Source organism: Pongo abelii, chromosome 8 (assembly GCF_028885655.2).
Source record: "Pongo abelii isolate AG06213 chromosome 8, NHGRI_mPonAbe1-v2.0_pri, whole genome shotgun sequence".
Classification (NCBI taxonomy): Eukaryota; Metazoa; Chordata; class Mammalia; order Primates; family Hominidae; genus Pongo; species Pongo abelii.
The window spans coordinates 124804815-124826799 of record NC_071993.2 but is presented as its reverse complement, the minus strand read 5'-3'; the positions used below and the strand labels follow the sequence as shown (position 1 = coordinate 124826799).

General features: G+C 41.0%; 1 long non-coding RNA gene across 4 annotated transcripts in view; it reads right to left on the bottom strand.

Moving 5' to 3' along the window:
* The window catches only part of LOC103891736 (uncharacterized), an 83163-nt gene extending 65667 nt beyond the window's left edge, over positions 1-17496 (bottom strand). For 2 of the 4 annotated variants that reach the window (XR_008510649.2, XR_010141627.1), the window contains exon 1: positions 16977-17445. This is a non-coding gene — a long non-coding RNA (uncharacterized LOC103891736). Of the gene's footprint in view, positions 1-16976 lie in introns of all 4 variants that reach the window. The other 2 variants (XR_010141628.1, XR_008510650.2) reach the window with 2 other exon arrangements.
* Between the last annotated feature and the right edge of the window lie 4489 nt (positions 17497-21985).

Here is a 21985-nt window from a genome sequence, read left to right as displayed (position 1 = left end):
GACTTTGGCCTGATCTAGTGTGGGGAGGGGAGCCTGCCTCAAGGAAGTGAGGACTGAGCTAAGATGGGTAGTGAGAAGGAACCATTAGCAGATACAAACTGTCCCTCTACATAGTTTCAAGTTGTGTAAGCCTTGCTCTCATGTCATCCTCTCTGCCTGTTTCTCCCCCAGGAAGGCATCATGAGCAGGAACCCAGGTTTCTCAGCAGGCCATGGGCTACCAACTGGTAGTCACGACTCCCAGAGTAGACAGACAGGAGCTTGTGGTTCCCACTTCCTCCCAGTGATTGCCTGGATATGATGGACTATGGTGGGATCACAATGCAAACTTGAGACTATGATGTTAACCCAGTGGTGCCAGCCAGGATGGGAGTTCTCCAGGCTTGAACAGAGCTGGTGAGGGCCTTAAAATCAATAGAGTGTCTTGTTTTCTACTGGCTCCCTGACAGAGAAGGACAAACACTCAAAATGGAGTCAGCACTGCCTGGTTCAAATCCTCATTCTGTCATTCCCAGTTCCTTGACTTTGTGATAGTTATTTTACCTTCTTGATCTCCATTTTGTCATCAGTGGAATGGAAGTGATAATTGTGAAAGTGCTTTCTAACACAAGCCAGTAAGAGCTGTGTATATATTTACTGTTTGTATTACTAGTGGTCAATGATCCTCAACAAAAAAAAAAAAAGAAAAAAGAAAACTGGATAGGTTCACTGGTGCCAGTTCAAATGCATTTGTCCTTTCACTCAAAAAAATAAAACTCTTGGGTATTTTCCATGTTCCAGTACTGTACTGGGCATAGTAGGGCCATGAATATGAGCCTGGAATGAGTCCTGCCTTCAACTATATGACAATCTAGTAAGGAAAATTCATGGGAAGTCACAGGCAGAGCAGATAGCTCTACTTGGGGATGAAAAGAGAGTTCAGAGGGAAGTTCAGAGGAAGGCAAAAATATTTCAGTAGAGGGAAGCCGAGAGGGCTTCTTAGATGAGGTGACATCAGAGCAAACCTACCTTTAATTCCTGAAGCCGTACCTTTCTCCGACTTTCATGGTCTGCGTCCTCAGTGCTGTGTGACCTTATCCCCCAGGCTCTTCTCAAAACACAAATAGTAGAAGGAGTGATAACACAGCAAGCCAAACTGTGGCAGATACTGACTCTGTCCTGTGTCACATCCCTCAAGCTGTCTCTGACTTTGTCTTTGATACCACCAAAAGCAATGGGTAGTGTTCTGCATGCTGGCAGGGTTCTATCTCAAGGGCCTGATGAGTGTCTCCACCTCGGGCTCTGCTTTAGAAACTTCTCCAAAATAAGGGAATCCCATGGAGCCCACCTACAAGTTCAGCGTGAGGTTGGGGGAGAATGAGCCCTGCTGGTGCAACCCTTGAGCAATGAAGGATGGAACCTGTGGGTAAATGCTCTGGTGTCCTGTCCTTTAGCCAGAATATTCTGGAAGGCAGTCTGCAGGCTTCCCCAAGTTTCAGGCAGCTGAGCCCCCATGACCTACAGCAGCAAACTCAACAACACACCTTCATGCTGGGCACCTCCTCCCTGTTACACTTCCCCTCCCCCTCGCTTATCATCATTATCATACAATAATTTGTATAGGATATTATAATTTGTACAGTGCTGTCAAACACAATACAACAAAACCTCAGTGGTTGAGCACAACGAACATTCATTTTGAGCTCATATTCCATGTCAGTCTTGGTTGGGGAGTCTGTTCTGCATTCTTCTCCTTTGGGGACTCAAGGCAACAACAGAGCCTCCACTGTGGAACATATCCAGTTTGTGGCAGGGGAGGGAAACATGGTGAATTGAGCACCAGATCTTCAAGCTCCTGCCAGAAAGTGACCCTCCTCACTTTGGGCCACATCCCACCAAAGCAAGTCACTTGTTCATGTCCAACTTCATCTAGGAGAAAAAGGCAGCCCAACCTTCTCCTTAGAGGGAAGAAAATGGGACTGCAGAGGAACAGCCCCCAGGGCCACCATGTTATTCTCCCTGAAAAGCCAGCTCTGTGCCCTACACTGGACCAGAAGCCCTTGATGTCATGGGGATGAAGGAGGGAGCAAGATACAGTGTAGAGGGAAGCAGAAGACCCCAGCTCTGTCCTCGGGAGCTCCCAGAGTCTGGGTCCTCTTTTTGCCTCAGGCCCTTGTACCTGCTCCTCTCTCTGCCTGGACCTCTCTTCTTGCTCACTCGTGGCCCCAATTTTCATTCATTCTGCACATCTCAGGACAAATCTTATATCCTCAGAGAGCTCTAGCTGCCCTCCCCACCACAACTGTCGAACACAGATCTTCTCTCTTATTCTCTCACATTCTATTTTTTTTCATCGCAGCACTCATTACATTTGTAACTGTATATTGAATGTGGTGGTTTTATTGGTAGGCACCCCACTAGACTATAAACACCATAAAAGCTGAGACCACACCTGTTTTTTCCTGGTTGTATCTCTACCATCTACCAGTCACACACATAGTAGATGCCCAGTAAGTATTTACCAAAAGAACTCATCAGGGAGACAAGAAATACATGAAATGAGCAGAAAATAATTTAAAGAAATCTAAAACCCCCTTTATGTTTATATATTTGATTCACATTACCCTTTGCTAAACCCAAAGGTAGATGTAAAAACTCTCGGGAAGGGGCTGGGCGTGGTGGCTCACACCTGTAATCCCAGCACTTTGGGAGGCCGAGGCGGACAGATCACAAGGTCAGCAGATCGAGACCATCCTGGCTAACACAGTGAAACCCCATCTCTACTAAAAATACAAAAAATTAGCTGGGCGTGGTGGTGGGTGCCTATAGTCCCAGCTACTCGGGAGGCTGAGGCAGGAGAATGGCGTGAACCTGGGCGGCAGAGCTTGCAGTGAGCTGAGATTGCACCACTGCACTTCAGCCGGGGCAACAGAGTGAGACTCCGTCAAAAAAAACAAAACAAAACAAAACAAAAACTCTATGGAAACTGGAGAGCCTTCCATGTAAGTGGTTAATTATTATTCTTTCCCATAGTTCTACTTATTTCCCCAACATTCCTGGTACAAGGACTCGGGATTTTTATCCCCATCTTAGAGATAAGGAGTCTCAGAGAGGGGCAGTGACCTACTTAAGGTCACCTGGGTAATATTCTGATTTGCAGTCCTAAGCTTCTGCCTCCATGTGACTCTTCCTAATGCAGGCTCCAACCAAATGCTTGTAATCTGGTTGTTTGATTAAATGTGGCTGCTGTTAAATTTAAGTCCATAATTAGAATGGCTAAGACATATCGCACATCCTTCGAGTTCATGATCTTGTTTAATTTTTCTCAGCAGACTCTTGCATTGCTTCCTTTAGAAAAACATGGATAATTGGAAAAGGGCATGAGGTTCTCAGGAAGGGAAGGCCCTGAGTGCCTGTAGGGTTTTCCACCAGCAACCCAGCCACGTGGTTTTATCTTCACTGCTGAATTTGGTCAGTTTTGCATCTTTACCACACCTGAACAGAGTCAAGCTCACATTTAAAGCGTCTGTGTAAGGGCACATCAGAAGAGAGTATAATAACCCTGGCCTGGTGGTCAATTTCCTGATTTCTCTTTAATTATAGCTATTACCATTTGTTGAGTGTCTACTGATTACCCTTCTATAGAACAATATGTGCACTAAGTCACTTAATGCTCACAGCCACCCTCTGAGATACTCTGTTGGGGGCCAGCAACAGAAACTCAACTCAAACTGGCTTATGGGTGGGATAAAAGGAAAATTTGGGCTCATGTCACTGAAAGGTATGGGGGTAAGGCTGTATCCAGCCCCTTGGGATTCTGCCTCTCCACATCAGCTCTGTTTTGTCTGTGACAAGAAGGCCTTCTTCATGTAGTAGTCCTGACTGCTCCAGGATTACATTTTCTAGGATCAAGTGCAGGGGGTGCTTCTTTCTAGATTACTCTGGCTTGATCCCCAGGATTGGCTCTGACAGGTTCTCATAAGGCCCATTAGTGTTCAGAGAGATAGGATGCTCTGAATGGCCAGGCCCAAGTCACATGCTCAACCCTGGAGCCTGGGGGTGGGAATCAGCTCCCACCAAACCCTGTGATGGACAGCCAAGGAGCAGCGCTTCTGTATGGAAAATCGGAGGCTATTACTGAAAGAATGGGAACTGGCTGTTCAACAGGACAAAGCAAATGCTTTCCATAAAGAGCTCTTATTATTATCCATCCAGCTTTTTATAAACGAGAAAATTGAGATTCAAAGAGATTAAGCCACTTCACTTTCCCAAAAATCACACAGAGTGTTGGGGAGAAACTCCCTGCATTGCTTAACCATTGTTCTCCAAATAGTTCCATGAAGCTTGGGTCACCTGCTGCTGTGTCCTGAAAAATCACCATTTCAGTCTGCAATCTCGGGAGACTAGGTTCCAGGAAGGATGTTTGTAACTAAGTAGGCTTTAGTCTGAATAACTACACCATCTGCCTTGTGGGCTAAAGAAATCTCCACATCCTTCTCCATGAATAGAGCTCAGAGTCATCCTCCCTCTCCCCTTTTATTCTTTTTACTCTTACTGGGTTGGAATTGAAACATTATTGTAGTACTATTAGTTTCAAGGAAAAATTGTAATTGCTTCTAGATCCACTCACTGGTTTCAAGAGTGCTTTAACCTTTAACATTCTCAGTACAAAGGGAAGCTGGCTGTGCAGTGAATCTAACAAGACCATCATTTATTGCTGGCAGAGTTCATTAGTCAATTGTAACAGTTTAATTATTAGCATTTTAATGCATGAGCATTTAACTAGACAGAACAACAAGCTTTGGCGTGCAAAACAAGACTTCTTAAATGGAGCTGAATTAACCCGCACAATTGTTTGTATTGTGGTGTGTTATTAAAACGAGATGATTAAAATGCACGAAACAAATGGATCCATATATTTAGCCAACAAACCAGCACTTGGCTTAATGGTATTGAGAGACTGCTTTTTTAAGCTTGAATTTTGATTTTAAAATATTTGCTTTATTTTTTCTGCTCTAAATTACGGATTAAAATGCTCTAAGGAGGATTCACGTTGCTCCACTGATTGTGGGGGCAGCTTTAGTGAAGAAAAGGGAGATACAAAGGAGACAGCCCACAAATGGTCCTGAGTGGCCCAGCTGGGGAACACTGTTGCTGTGGGCTTCATGGCCCTCCACTCAGAAGAATCCCGTGGGAGATTTTTAAAAACTGACCCATCCTGGCTGCACCTCTGGAGATTCTGACATTCTGTTGGTCCAGAGTGGTGCCAAGATACGTTTTGTCATTTGTTTGTTTAACTTCCCAAGCCATTCTAATTTGCAGTGAGGATTGAGAACCACTGCTCTACCTCCATATGACAAGGTGGATCCTTTCATCACACTTGTCAAATGAGAATAAGGCTTGGCAATGTTCATAGCAGCACTATTCATAAGAGCTAAGAAGGAGAAAGAAAACAAATATGCACCAACAGATGAATGGAGAAACAAAATGTGGTATATCCATACAGTGGAATTTTATTAAGCCTTGAAAAGGAATGAGATGCTGACACATGCTACAACATGGATGAACCTTGAAGACATTATGCTAAGTGAAAGAAGCCAACCACAGAAGGACAATGATTGTATGATGCATTTATATGAGGGACCTAGAATAGTTAAATTCATAGAGACAGAAAGTATATTCAAGGTTATCAAGGTCTGAGGGGAAGGGGGATGTGGAGTTATTATTTAATGAATACTGTTTGAGATGATGAAAAAGTTCTGGAAATGAATAGGGGTGGTCTCACAACACTGTGAATGTACTTAATGCCACTGAATTGCACACTTAAAAATGCTAAAAATTGTAAATTTTATGTTACATGTACTTTCTCACAATAAAAATATAAAGGAAAAAAGAATAAGTCTTGCTATATTAACTTCATAGAATCAGTGTGTATATCAAGTGAGATTGTGGATAGAAGCCTTTTGCAAGCTTAACATGATGTACATATTTAAGGTGGTAGTAATATTCTTTAATTATTTGTTTTAATCACATTGTTTTAATAAAAGGCTACAATATAAACAGCTGAGAAGGTTCATTAATAATGTCAAACCTAAACGAGTGTAATTAATGTCACTCAGCAAAGGCCTTCACTAGACTCGAAACATATTTTCTCTCTGGGGTAATCTTGGCCTGATTTTTCTATCTAAACAGTTTCTTCTTTGATGGAGAGGCAGGGACTCTTAGGGAGGGTGGGGAAAGATGGAAATCTTATATTTTTTATCTGATTCTGAAGATCACAGTGTGGTCCTACATGATGTCAATGCCACATCCTGGCCTTGGAGATTTGGGTAGAAAAGAAAGTTTCCAAGTCCTGGAATGGCCTTTCCAATGACAGACATTGAAATGGACAAAGCATAACAAGTACTAATCATAACAGACAGCATTAATGGAACCTCTCCTACATGCCAGGCTTCTGATGGGAATATGGTTGGGGGTAGTTAGAAGGCTAGAGAAGAGGCCTTCCCTCTTGCCCTCTTTCCGTGGGCAAACAAAAACAAACTCAGCATCCCGAGTATTATGCTATTAGTTCCTTACTTCTGATTGAAGCAAGATTGTCCAACCACAGAGACTCTGCAGGTCGGTGGGGATTTGGGCTGATTGCTAGACTATGAAGTCTTGTCACCTGAGCTTCAGTGAACAGAGAGAGCCCCCTTGTTCCTCTCCGGCTATCCTCCGGGAAGTGAGGCCTTAGTGGGCAGAAGAGGAGCCCATTCTCCCATGCTTTACTTATTTTGATAAATCTAAATGGTACTTTGTTGCTTTCCTTCCTAAAGAGTTTTAATGAAGCTCGCAAAATTGGACACACTACAATGGAAAATAATCTGATTAAATAAGAAAATTAGGTGAGCTATGAAACAGGAAGAAAAGCAAATACCTCAACGTCATGCCATATGGAGTAAAGAAAGGTACTGGGGGTGGGGGGATTTACAGATAGAGGGGATTAGTCTCCTCTGCCCTTATTATTCCATCTAGAGGAGTGTCAGGGCCTGGGAAAGGCTGGTGAGCACACAGTGGGTCTGTGTTCCAGGGGAGGGACCCTTCTGGTCTGCCTTCTTCCCATGGAAGCATGGGCATGGTCCTATAGAGCTTGGGAAGACACAGACTATGTATATGGCTGAGCTCAGACTTTAACTGTTTGTAGCAATTGCTGGGAAATGCCACCATCCAGGACTTGGAAGCTGTGGGGGCCTGTGGGGATTGTAGCCTCTTCTAATGGAGGAGAGGCTGTGATCAGTTAAGTTGGTAAAACCCCTCCCACTGGAGGTGGGAGATTTGGGGGGCGCCCAGTCTCTGCCAGACTATCTGAGATGAATACCCATTGCGATTTTTAGACAACCTTTTGTGCCCCTCCACTTAAAGAGGAAGTAAGATTGATCCAGGAATGAAGCAAAACATAAGATGGATGCTACGGAGCCCCCCGTAGTTACTTGTAAGAGTGGGTGGCAGATTTGGATCTTCATCTTCCAACAACTGATGTGGACAGAGTAATATGATGATATGGTGAATTGCAGCATCCTTGAAGTAAAAATCACCCTAAGTAAGGCTCAGTTCTTCCTGATCTCAAAACCAGAAATAATATCCCCCATGAATCCTCATAGAAAGTTCTAGGTGTGAAATGAAGAACACCATTCTCAACCAACTCTGGTAATGAAATGTAGGTGGTTTTTGTAGTGATGCTGCTCAAGGATATGTGTGGATCTGCCCTTATTTAGAAGTAGGTTTTAGAGCTGTGCTCTCCAATGCAGTAGCCACCACCCACAGTTGTTATTTAATTTAAATGAAATTAAACTAAAAATGCATCTCTCAGTCACACTGGCCACATTTTGAGTGTATAATAGCCACGTGTGGCTAGTGGCTACTATATTGAACAGTGCAGAGAGTACAAAACTTTCACCAGAATGTTCCATTTGACAGCATTGTTTTAGGGTCTCAGTGATAAATTGCACACCCATCCGATAGTTTGCTCTAGGTATGATGTCCCTTGGCATAATTTTTGACAATGAGTAGCCATCAGCTTGAGCTTTTATTCCCTGCCAGGCACCCACTATTCCAGATTACCAGTTGGGTCCACAGATAGGGGCTTTAACTATCAGATGAGCAGAAAGAAGAGCCACCAATATCCTCCTGTGATACCTGGGGGGCCCTGACTAAAGCACATTCCTGAAAGCGGAGTCATCTTATATCTGTTTAGAGGTGAGCCTGGGAGAGCTGACAACAGGGACAGAGTATCCTTAGAATGTGACTTTGTTCCAGGTAGATAAGTGGTACAGGTTCAACAAGCCCACCATCTAACATGGCTACTAATTTTGGCCAAGTATCATAAAGCATGTAGAAACCACGCCCCACCTCAGTCATACCTGTATCTCAGTAATGTCCCCATGTCCTGTCTACATTTGGGCAATTAACTTCCTGAGAGCTCTCCAAAGCAAATGAGTTGCAAAATGAACCAATACATAGATTTAGGATGTAGGCATCACATATGGTGATTTTTAATTTTCCCCTTTTCCATTTGCTGATTTTTTTCCAGCAATGTTTCCCTAAGGAATAGAAGTGGAAAGACTTTCTTTTTCTGCTAACCCTAACAACACTGATGGGCTGTCCTTCAGTATTGACTGAACCATGGGACCAAAATGTATTCTTCGGGATGACACTGGCCCAGTAGTTACTAAAGTCTGGGTCTATGACTTGGACAGTGAGTTTCCTGCCTATGACTACAGAGAGTTAACATTTTTCATAACTGGCATTTGCAAAGATTAAGACCCACATTGCCACCCTTCTAAATTCCATCAGCTCTCAATGGGTTGCAACAATGGTCAGTTCAGCTATTCCCTCTACTGGAACTCTAGAATGTGTCTTCATCCTATTGCTTGAGCACATGTGAGTCCTTCCCCCTGAGAATGCTGGCAATTCCCCACAGAAACAGAAAGATCTAGCTCAAGAAACTGGAAAAGCTTCTGTGGCCTAAAAGGGGCTAAAAGAAACAGAAAAGGCAATAATGCCTCAATGCTGAAGCTAATTTTTCTTATATTTGAAGTCTAAACATAATTTAGAACCAGCTGTCTGGAAAAAAGAAAACCATCCACAATCCCAACATCCTCATACAATATTTTTGTGTATGGTCTTTCACATAATATTTGAAAACATGATTTTCAGTATGAAAACCATTCCTGCTTCACAGGAAGTGTCCATGTCCCAAGTGTATTGTCTTCCCAAGGTTTGTCTGAACCATAGAATCTATCTTCTAAAAGAAATGTATTTTGCATGGTTTTGAGGGTCTCAGGCCAGCCCACAGCAGCCTACTTAGCCCATTATGTGGTCCAGCTATGTGACTAACTCAATCACAAGCCCACCTCCCAGCTGCTCACTCTGCATTTTGCACATTCTGCACACATTGGAATCTCCTCCCACAAGCATAGTTCCCAGGGAAGGCATCTGTCCCCTCACAGAAAACTGGACAATCCTGGAGGAAGATACCTGTCAAGATATCAGGGCGCCAGGTCCCCTGTCTGGTTGGAGAGGAGCTGGAGTTTTGGCTACTGTTATACAATGTACTACTGACCACCTTCAGAGGTTTTTGACAAATGATAGTGGGAGAGGATTTCAAAGTGTACTCACACTCTCAGATAGATAATATTTTCATTGTCAGGAGAGCATCCTAGCTCATGAATTGCCTGCCTTAGAGGTGCATATGTGTGACACATGCATTTACATTAAAATGTAGGAAGGGTCAAACACCCTATTGTAGCTCAGAAAATCACACCAGCTATTGAGTTCTTTTGTATATGGGAGTTGTTTTTTTTTTTTTATTTCGTGTACCGCACCCCCACCCCCAACTTGCCATTCATTTTTGGATTTCAGCTTAAAGCATCACCACTTTGGGGAGTGTTTCCAGAACACTCCATGTGCCATCCATCTAGACTAGATGAAAACCGTTTGCTGTAAGATCCTCCTCTTTTCCTTCACAGAATTCACCATATCTGAAATCACTTGTTCAATGTCAATGTTCCCTGTTAGAGAGTAAGAATCATGGCAACAGGGATGGTTTCTAGAGAGTCCACTACTCTATCTTTAGCATCTAGAAACACGAATGACAAATAGAATGCACTCAGTATAGATAAACCCATCAGCTTCCATTTCTGAGCATCTCAGCTTCCATTTCTGAGCATCTCAGCAAGGATGGGCAGATGGAGAAAAGAAGCTAGAGGAGAAAAATTTCTGATGTGTGAAAAGAGAGGACTACTCTGATGAATCAGAGAATATGCTTTCTTGAAAAACTGATACTACAAGGAGCAGGAGAAGCTTTTAGGAATTGTCTAATTTGTATCGACACCATATCAAGAGCAAGCAATAATTTAAAAAGAACATCTGAGATCGGGAAATTTTATAAAATGATGAGAAGTACAATTACTGAATTGAAAGCAAAGAATAGCAGCTTGAATACTTGTAAAATTTTAAATCAATAAAATACAAAATAAGGTCAAGAAATTTTCCCAGAGCAAGGAGATAAATATTTTAAAATAATTTTTAATGATTTAATAGACTCAATTATTATCTATTAGGAATGTCAATGGAGATAGGAAAAAGATGGAAAATACAACAATCTAACAAGTAATAGAAGAAAACTTCATAAAACTAAAAAATGTCTTTAGATCCAAAGGGTCCCATGAAGATCAGGCAGTATTAATTAAAATAGCCATATGCAGTAATATTCTGGTAGTTATATTTTAATTTTAGGTAAGAGAAAATCCTATAATTCTACCCAAGAAAGACAATGTGTCTGGCCTCAAGATTCTCAAAAATATAAAGTAAAAGGAAATATAGCACTGACCATTGAGGTTATTTTTTCTTCTTAGAAAAGAGTGAGAAACGATATACAAAATTAAAAGTACACAAATAATAAGTGTACAGCTCAATGAATTTTTGAAAACACCCATATAATTAGCACCAAGTTAAACAGAACATGACCATCAGCCTGGAACACCTCTCATGCCCCTACAGTAGAATAGTTTAGCCTATTTTTGAGCTTTGTATAGGTGGACTCATATTGTGTATAGTCTTGTGTCTGGCTTCTTTTTTTGAACATTGTGTTTTTGCATGTAGTTGTGGTTTGTTCATTCTCATTGCCATATAGTATTCCATTGTATGACTAAACTACAATTATCCATTCTACTGGTGGACATTCCAGCTAATCCACATTAGCTTCAAGTGGTACTATGATGGCCATTATTATATATATGTCTTTGGTGAACATGTATATGCATTTCTGCGGGGTATATCCCTAAAATTGAAATTGCCACATCATGGGTAGACATATGTTTAAATTTAATAGACACTGCCAAGCAATTTTCTAAAGTTATTAAACCAATTTATATTCCCATCAGCAATATATGAAGGTTCCAGTTGCTCCAATACTTTCCTCCAATACTTGTTACGTCTGTCCTGAATTTTAGTCATTCTGGAAACTGTGTAGTTATATCACATGTGGTTTTAATTTGTATTTCCCTGATGACTAATGAAGCTTAGAATGACTTCACATGTCTATTGGCCATTTGAATATCCTCCTTTTGAAGTGTCTGTTCAAGTCTTTTACCCTTAATGCTCCTTTGTCTAAATTACTATAGTTTTATAAGTCCAGATTTCTGATAATGTAAGTCATTCACTTCTAGGTTTCCTCTTCAAGATTGCCTTCATTCTCCTTGGCCTGTGAATTTCCATATAAGTTTTAGAATCAGCTTGTTGACCCCACAGAAAAAGGCTTGCTAGAATTTGTTTGGGATGGCATTTAATCTATGAATGAATTTTGGGAGAATTGACATGTTTACAATATGGTCTTCCAATCCATGAACATAGTATATATCCTTCCATTTATTTATGTCTTCTTTAATTTCTTCCAATATGTGTTGCAGTTCTCATAGTACAGATTTTACACACTTTTTGTTAGATTCATTCTAACAAATATATTTATATCTTATATAAATATTATATAATGTATAATTATATTTATATTTTATATAATTATATAACGTATAATTATATTTATATTTTATATAAATATATAACTTATATTTATATTTTATATAATTTATAATATTGACATAATATATAAATATGTAATTTATATTTATATAATATGTAAATATACAATTTATAATTATATAATTATAAATATATAATTTATAATTATATAATTATAAATATATAATTTATAATTATATAATATATAATATAATTTATAATTGTATTTATATAATATATAAATTTATATTACATATTATGTTTTTTGCATGTGGTAGTAGCATAAGGAGAGACACACAGACCAATGGAAGTTTTATTCTATTCTATTCTGGAGTGTTAGAAATATTTTATATCTTAACCTGGGTGTTGTTTATACAGATATATACAATTGTCAAAACTAACTGATCTATAGTCTTAATTAGTACACTTTATTCACTTTCTGTATGTTTTACTTTAACAAGCCAGTATGAAAAAGAAAGCATTTGATTTATACGGACAGACAATTCAAAATAGAAGAAATATACTACTAACAAAAATAGAAATTACAATAAGATAACATTTTTTGTCAAATTAACAAAGTTTTCCTTTATTGATAACATTATCAGTATAATAACTGTAGGGTAGAAGGACACAAGTACTTTTATGTATTAGTGGAAGCATAAATTGGTATACCTTACTAGAGGGCAAGTTGGTGAAGTACTTAAAAATATATGTGTAAGTTCATTCAAAATTTTACTTCCAGGAATTTATTTTAAAGAATCCATTATTGATTGATTGATTGAAGCAGAATCTCACTCTGTCGCCCAGGCTGGAATGCAGTGGCACAATCTCAGCTCACTGCAACCTCTGTCTCCCAGGTTCAAGCAATTCTCGTGCTTCAGCCTCCCGAGTAGCTGGGACTACAGGCACATACCATCGTGCCTGGCTAATTTTTGTATTTTTCACAGAGACAGGGTTTCTCCATGTTGGCCAGGCTGGTCTCCAGCTCCTGACCTCAAGCGATCCACCTGCCTCAGCCTCCCAAGTGCTGGTATTACAGGGATGAGCCACTGCACCCAGTCAAGAACTCATCATTGATGTAGCACAGATTTCACTATTAGAATGTTCATTGAAAAATTGTCTGTGCTAATAAAATATTGAAATCTACCTATTAAAAGGGAATTAATAAGATAAACTGTGGTATGTAACAATGAAATAATGTCAACCATTAAAAATTATGGCATAAAAGAAAAATCATATAGGAAAGTATTCTCAATATAATATTTGGCAAAAGAAAGTAGTCTACAATATTGATCACTCAACAAGATCTCAGTTTAAGCTTTTTAATTTATGTATATATTAATTGAAAAAATGGTAAAGATATGAAACTAAATGTCAGCAGTGACTATCTTTGTGTAATTATACCAATGATATTTTCATTTCTTCTTTTTGGGCCTTCACTTTTTCTACATGTTTAACAATGAACATGTATTACTCTTATACTAATAAAAATAATATTTTAAGAAATTATAAGAGAATACTACATACAACCGCATCCTAATACATTTGAAAATCTCAATGAATAAAACTGTTTTCCTGGAAAGAAAAATAAATTGGCTAAAGAAAAATTATATATTTATATACATAGAAAAGCACACCAATCCTGAAATTGTGGGTGACTTCTACTTTCTTTCTTAATATACATCTTCGGTTTTCAAGCATTCTCCAGTAAATATATATATTCATTTTATAATTGGAAAAAAGCCAGGAAAACAAAAAGGGAAAACAGCCATAATTTTCCATGCTGCTGGAATATTGTACCTTGTGTAATCTTAGAGACATCTTGCAAAGAACCCTGGACACAAATGCAGAATCATTATTTTTACCCAAACTCAGCTCTGGTGCTTACACACTCTACCAGCAGCTTCCACTTAAATTTGCTCATGTAAACTTCACCACAGCCCATTGATGTTGGCATTACTCTTTTTATTTTTACAGATAAACTGCCCAGAGAGGATGACCACTTACTTAAAGAAACCCAGGGAATGTAGAGGAAGAAGGGATTTGAACCTAGGTCAGCTCACTTTCAAAGCCCATGCCTTTGTTTACTACAAGAGTATTTTCCAATATCATATTACAACCAAGACCACCAAAAAGTTGTTATAAACTCTAAAGCCACAATGCAGAGGGCCTCCTTCAAGACAAACACAATCTGTTTGGAATGCACCAACTTTATTGAAAAATATTACTGAAATCAAAGCCTTTTGCACTACTTTATTCATTATTTTTATGGTGCTCCAGGATTTTTGTGGGATTTGTTTTTCATTTCACTTCTGTAAGCCTGCCAATGCTTTAAAGCAATATTTCAACTGGGGGGGAAAAGTAGTTTTCCTAGCAAAAACTCAACAGTGTTTTCCATCCTTCTTTCATATGGTTTTGGGAAATTCTCTGCTCCTACTTTCCCTGTTCCTCCTCCCAACTCCCATAAAGTACAAATTTAATACTCATGCTACTTTTTAAACATCCCCTAATGTTCAAAAGAAATTAAATTCGCAGTTGCAAAATTTTGAAATGTTAGTTTTATCACCAGCAGTTCCACCTGAGAAGTCACAAGTCATCCTGAAACAAAGGCAATGAAAACACAAGCTCAGTAGTCCCCAAGCAGTTGTGGATGGTCGCCTTATAAGATGATGAAGTATTACAGGGAGGTGTGCTCAGGGGCTGGAGAAGCCCAATCCCTGAAATAAAATAAACTGTTTAGCCCTTTCATTCACTGGACAGACACTTGTGTCTTCAACAGGTACCAGTACTGCTTGCTCTTGAGAAGTTTACAATCCAGGTTTGGTTTAGGACAGGTAAATTTTAGAAAGTAAATTTAATTCTGCAGATGTTGAGCAGTTCTGCAATGCTTTGGTTTCAAACTGCCCTCTGAAATTCTAGGGATGCCTCAGAGGTGCCTTGGGGGCTCTGGAAAGGAGAAGAAGAAGAGGTGAGGATTCTAGGCCCACAACCTCATCCCTCACTTTAACCACAGTTGTTTGCAATGTTTTGTTTCATGCACTTAGATTCCCCATCAGGTTTATTTTGGACAAGGACAATGTTGTTTAAAATAAAAGTCTGGGAGTGGCATGGGGGGAATCCCTGCTTCAGTGCTTGAGATGGGGCTGAATGAGAACAGAAGGCTTCACGCTCATCTGAAAGAGTGAAAGCATTGAAAAATCCTCAAGTGCCCCGAACAACCCACCTCGGTCTAAACACCTCCTTTAATAGCTGAGAAATTGCAGACCAGTCCAAGGGAGGGCATGGCCAGGGTCACAGAGATGTTCCTGGCAAGTGCCACAGAGAAACTTCAGAAGTTTCAGTATTGGTGGTCCATCCAGACAACTCAGACACAGGACTTTTGTAAGCAAATCACATTTCCAAAATGCACTTACTCACTTATATCCTGCTTCTTTTCAAAACAGAGATAAACAGGAGAGGTACTAAGAGCAACTGCGACTGCAGCCTATTATCATTATTTAATAATAATAACATTATTATTAAATGTTGACATTAATTTTGAGCTTCCTGCCACTTGAGTAAAAAGAGAAACCCACTATGTCCCACAGCTTTCATCGATGAGGAAACATCCATTCTTTTTCGAAGAGATTACTTCACAAAGAAATGTCCGTATGTAACCTCACAGAGGAGAGGAATTGCGCCCCTTTTCTGAGGAAAGATGCCAACAAGTCCAAAGATACTAACTTTCCCATCTAGACTGACTCATTCGGCCAGTTTGCACATTAATGTGTGAACTCACCCACTGGCCACTTCCACTGACATTATAAATGAAATCACTGGTTTTGTAAATTGAGAAATTGAAAACTCTTGTTTTTCCTGTTTTCATTTTTCAGAGTTACATCTGCTACTCCAAACTTTGCATTCCGTGTAACTTGTGTTTGCAAAAAAGGAATATAAACTCCATACACAGAAGAAAAGAGCAGAGAAAAAAAGAATCAAAATATTTATTATTTGGGAGACACCCACTATTTCATATGCCATCTCACGATATGAAAACTTGATTCTGTGCACTCTGGGTCACTCACTTCCTGTACTCAGTGAATCCACACTGTATCTCAGTGAATCCTTACCACAACCCTTTACAGGGGCTTTTCCTTAAAGAGAAGGAAAAGCTGAGAACTCACCAGGGTCAGAAGCTTGCTCTGGTTACACAGATAGATATTCATTCAAACACCTGCTGTAAGCCATGCACTGTTCAAGGTACTCTAGATCCCTGCATAACACCCATTGAGCCCCTGCCTTCAGTAACCTCTGTCTCATGATCCAAGACAATCAGTAGTCAATAAACAAGAAAGAACAACCAACAAAAACAAGCAAGAGAATCACAGATGGTGTCACATTTTGGGAAGGAACCAAACTACAGAAGGAGATGGGAAAGTAATTGGAGGTGGGAAGAGAAGCCATGGCGCATTATGTGGGCGGTCAGGGAGGGTCTATCAGAAGAGCTGACAATTCAGCTGAAACCAGAAGGATGAGAATGAAGAACCAGGGATCTGAGGGCCAAGTGGGACCAGCAGAGACTGGGTCTCCACTGGGCAGTTCAGGAAGCCTGGGCTGCCTCCTATCTACCCTCTCTGACAGCCCTGCCAGGTTGGCATTATCCTTTACTGCACAGACATGCACACGGGGGCTCAGAGTGGTTAAGTGACTTGATCAAGAACACACAGCCAAGAACAATGAAGCAAGATTATAATCAAGGAACATCTGGCCCCAAACCTGTGCTCTTAGCATTGACCTTATTTGATTTGACCCTTGATTGATTCATCAGCTACCAACACTGACAATACAATTTACACTGGGTCAGTTAGTTAATTAGTTCGTTGTCTATACATTATTACTCATACTTGGCCTCATTCCAAAAATAGTTTGACACCCCCCCCCCCCAAGATTCTCTGTACTTACCGGAGTCTCCTTCAAACAGAGTCCCCTACTCCAACTAGATGGGTGGTACAGAAATCCTATGACGATGTCTTCTCAAAATACAAGTTCAGACTCTTTAAGAAGTTCTTGCAGACAAGGGTCCCTAACCATACAGCTCACTTCTCGTCCTGGGGGTACTTGGGAACCTTCTGATCCTTTGATGGGAGCTAGGGGCCTCACCAGATCAAGAGCTTCACAACACCGTGCTGCTGTCATGAATCTTCCAAAGGTCCTATGGACACCTAGAAACTCAAGCTTGCATTTACCAAGACAAAAACTAAGCAAACAAACAAAAACACTTCTACTTCCTGTGATGCAGCCAATGTCCCCCCGGGAGTCGGGTGAAGAACATGTGATCCACTGCTCCACCCGTCTCCATGGCCATCATTCTGAACATGGTGTCATCATGGAAGCATCCTTTCACCCTCTCCCCAATCCTGACATAAGCTGCACCTCCGTGAAAGAAGTCTATAGTGGTAGAAAAAGCTCCTTCTAACCCTATGGCTCATTTCCAAGCCTGCTGGTTGATGAAACCCATTGCAATGACCTCCACGAAGCACAGGAAAATGGGTCACTCCCTGAATTGCCAAGTCTGCCAAAAATAGGTACGTTACATCATCGCCACACAGGATCTGACTCTTACTCAAACAAGTGTGCAATTTAGGGGGATTTTCTGAGTAATTTGCCAGCCATAAAAAGAGGCTGCCATTCAGGGAGCTCTTATTATCTCAGAATAACAGGCAGTACGTGTCTAGCCTTACCTTGTGCTGGGAGCTATTCTCGACCCTTTACCATATTAACTCATTGATTCTCACAACTCCATGAGGTGGGTATAACTGTCATCACTATTTTACAGATAAGAAAATCAAGGCACAAAGAGTTTGTATCACTTATCTGAAGTCATCCAGCTAGAAAGGAATAAGGACTGGATTCAGGCTCTTAACAGCTCACTCTGCAGGGTCTCATGCAAAGCCATATGAGATGATGCTAAGTCTGCAGCGTTGGGACCTGAACTAGCAGCTGCCTGTCCCACGGCTCTGGTTGCCCCATGGTTTGCAGGGTTACAGTTCTCTTCCCCAGCCCTTCAGGCACATTACAGCTTGGTCCACCAGACAACTTTCTAGGTGACGGCATTGCGTCCATGGGCATTGCCAGGGCCTCTGCCCGCCAGGTTCCTAACCACTTAAGTCTCAAAGGAAACGCCTCCCCCGGGCAGCCATCTTTATTTTGGACGGTGATGTAAAAATTCCAGTTCCCTTAGCAAGGAGCTCTGTGCTGAAGACAAGGTTTGCCTCTGTCCAGAAAGGCAGTTTCGAGGGAAAAATTGAGTATCCCTAGAGTGACAAGGCATTTTGTCTCCCATTCATTTTGAGAGAGAAAAATGGGGAGAAAGAAGCAAAGACAAACGCACAAACTGCCTCCTCACTCTTCACCCCTGCCCCAGGCAGAAAGGAAGCTAAGGAAAGCCTAGCGCCTCTCTCCCTCTCTCTCTCTGCTGGCTGCCTTTAGCTGTGGGAAGAAATAAGCTACAAACATTCCGCAGGAGATGCACACGTGGACAAGCTTGTATGTCATCTTAGAGTGTGCACGGGGTGCTCACATTCAGAAGGGACCTGGGAGATGACCCAGTTCATCACCGTCCAACAGAAATAGAATGTGAGCCACATACATCATTTCAAATTCTGTAGAAGCCACAGCAAAAAAAGAAAAACAGCAATTTAATATATCCAAAATATTATCATTTCAGCATGTCATCACTATAAAAATTATTGGATTATTTTACATTCTTTTTGTTACATTAAATGTGTATTTCACACTCACAGAATTTCTCCTTTTGGATTCTATTAGCTTCCTTCCAAATGCTCAGTGTCACCTGTGGTGAGAGGCCACTGCATGGGACAACAGAGGCCTAACACATCACTCCATCTGATGGATGATCACAGATCTTCTTCAACATCCTTTAAGGAATCATCTAGTTCCTTGCTACTCATATATGGCCAATTGGCAGCAATAGCATCACCTGAGTTTGTTAGAGATACAGACTCTCAGGCCCCACCCAGAACCTATTTAAATCAGAATCTACTGATGCTTTTCTCAGGTGATTCATCTGCTCCTGCACGTGAAACTCTGAAAAACCCCATTATCTCCTCTTAAGCACTTTCCGTGGCAGGGAACTCACCATCCCATCCCCAAGGAAGCCCGTGCCATCTTTAAATGGGTCTAGTTATTAGAAAGGCATTTATCCTTTTTATCCTTCCTTTATTGACTGCTGCCTATGAGCCTGGCACTGTGCTAAGCACATCCCGTGAATTATCTCATTTAAGCCCAGCACAGCCCTAAAAGAGAGGAACTAATTTTGGCTCCTTTCATATAATTAAGGGAAGAGAAGCCCCATAAACCTGGATAACTGGCCCCAGATCATGTGGCTGGCCAGAACTCTCTGTGCCTGTTTCCTGAGCCACTCACTGTACCAGGGTCTCCCTGTCCCTTCTGCCCGATGCCACACAGACCCCAGGAGTCTTTTCCAGTTTCAAAGAAAAGCGTTGTTGGCGCTCGGGAGAGACGGTCTTTAGTACCAGACTTTATATTTTTGTGGACTTCATTAATTGCTGATTTCATTCTTTCATTTGTTTTCACTCAGTGTGTCATTTCTTGCTTAAATACACTCTGTTGGTACCTGCCCGCTCAGCATTTACTTTCCTCATCAAGGTTTAGAACAAGTTTAGAAATGTGCAACTAAGCAAACAGACAGAAATGAATAAAAGTCATATGATGCCATTAGACCACTCAAAGGTTCCTGGTTTCCAATTAAATAAGGTACATGGCTGGAAAAATCAGGTAAGCTGCACATATTAAGGGAGGGACCCCAATTATATCACCACTCGCATTGAGGAAGATACTGAACACACCACAGAGTGTCATGAGACAGCAAGCCGTGGAACACGATGGAAGTACAGTCAGGTGGAAAATGAAACTAACGAGAGGAAAGCAAGTTTTTAGGAGTTTTCCTTCTTCACCGAGATGTATCAGTGAAACTCCCCGAAAACAAGAATGTCACTTTCCATCTGTGTTTCCACTCACAGGAAGAAATCGCCGACGGCCCAGTAGAGGGTTGAACGTCTATGTGGAACTTGTACTGTTGTTTTGGAAGTAAATTATTTCTCAATTCAAAACAAAACTCTTTTGTCTTGAATATTAATGGAAATCTTATGGTAAAACTTTGGTAAAGAATTTTATTATTATTAAATGAATGCCCTATTCTTTCACTATCCAGAAAATCAAAGATCACTGTGCATTTGAGGGAGAGTGGAAGTGGGAGAAGAGAGGAAAGGAGTTAATGGGGAAAGGATGAATTAGAAACAAAGAAAAATAGGTAGCACCAAGCAGAAGCCCTCCACAGTCAATCTTTGTAACATACCTTTCCACCCATTTGTTCCCACGTGATGTGACGTGCCTGCATTGATTTTCTCTAAATCAGAAAATATATTTGGAATGCCCAAACTTAAGATACAGACTACATGGCACACACAACATTCACCTGGGTGGTTACAGGGGATCCCAAAGAAACAGTTGTCCTCTTGAGCAGCTGATTATAAGGAGAGACCTTCAATATCAGTTGATAAAGAAATGTCAAATATATTGAGATGCCGCAGAGAAAATAAGCAGTAGTTTCAAATACGAGTCTTGATTTAAACTCCTAACAGCAGAACATCTTTATTGCAGCCTATGATTTCCCATCCTGATACTTCTGACATGGGCATTTCTACATGGCCAAAGGCACTGGTCAATGTAAAAATGGTAAATTATTCTCCAGTGCAATCCTAGCTTATGAAATAAGAACCAAACCCCTTCGCTGGCACCTTCCCAAGCAGCCCAAACTCCGCAACCATCGTGTTCCCTTCATTCATCAAACACTGTTCACATCAGGCCAGGATCTCCAGAATTCATAAGATTCCAGTCAGCAGGAAACCATAGTTGGTGATGCACTTCGGATCTGTGTTCCCACCTAAATCTCATGTCGAATTGTAATCGCCAATGTTGGAGGCGGGGCCTGGTGGGAGGTGATTGGATCATGGGGGTGGTTTCTCAGGAATGGTTTAGCACCATCTTCCTTGGTGCTGTCCTTGAAATAGTAAGTTATTTCGAGATCTGTTTGTTTAAAAGTTCTGGCTCACCCTTTGCCTCCCACCATGATTGTAAGTTTTCTGAGGCCTCCCCAGAAGCCGAGAAGATGCCAGCATCATGCTTCCTGTACAGCCAGCAGAACAGTGAACCAATTAAACCTCTTTTCTTTATAGCCCACAGTAAGTATACTGGGTATTCAGTATAAATTTGTCAAAGGATTGGCTGAATGACCGTCCTGGAGGCCTCACTCCCATGTTCTGAAAGTCTTCATTTCCAGCAGTAGAAATCACAGCAGTTGGCCAACATGGTGAAACCTTGTCTCTACTAAAAATACAAAAATTAGCAGGGCACAGTGGTGCATGCCTGTAGTCCCAGCTACTTGGGAGGCTGAGGCAGGAGAATCACTTGAACTCAGGGGATGGAGGTTGCAGTGAGCCAAGGTCGTGCCACTGCACTCCAGCCTGGGCAACAGAGCCAGACTCTGTCTCAAAAAAAAAAAAAAAAGAAAAGAAAGAAAGAAAGAAAAGAAAAGATATCACAGAAGTTAATATTTACTGGAGGTTGACTTTATCTCAGACACCATGCTAAACACTCTACCAGCATTACCCAATGGAACCCCCCAACATCATTATCAGCCTCAGACTTTTATTTCTATCTTACATACAAGGGAACTATGACACAAAAGATTAACATGGGCTGGGCATGGTGGCTCATGCCTGTGATCCCAGCACTTTGGGAGGCCAAGGCGGGCAGATTGCTTCAGGTCAGGAGTTCAGTACCAGCCTGCCCAACATGGTGAAACCCTGTCTCTACTAAAATTACAAAAAATTAGCTGGGTATAGTGGTGCACTTATATAGTCCTAGCT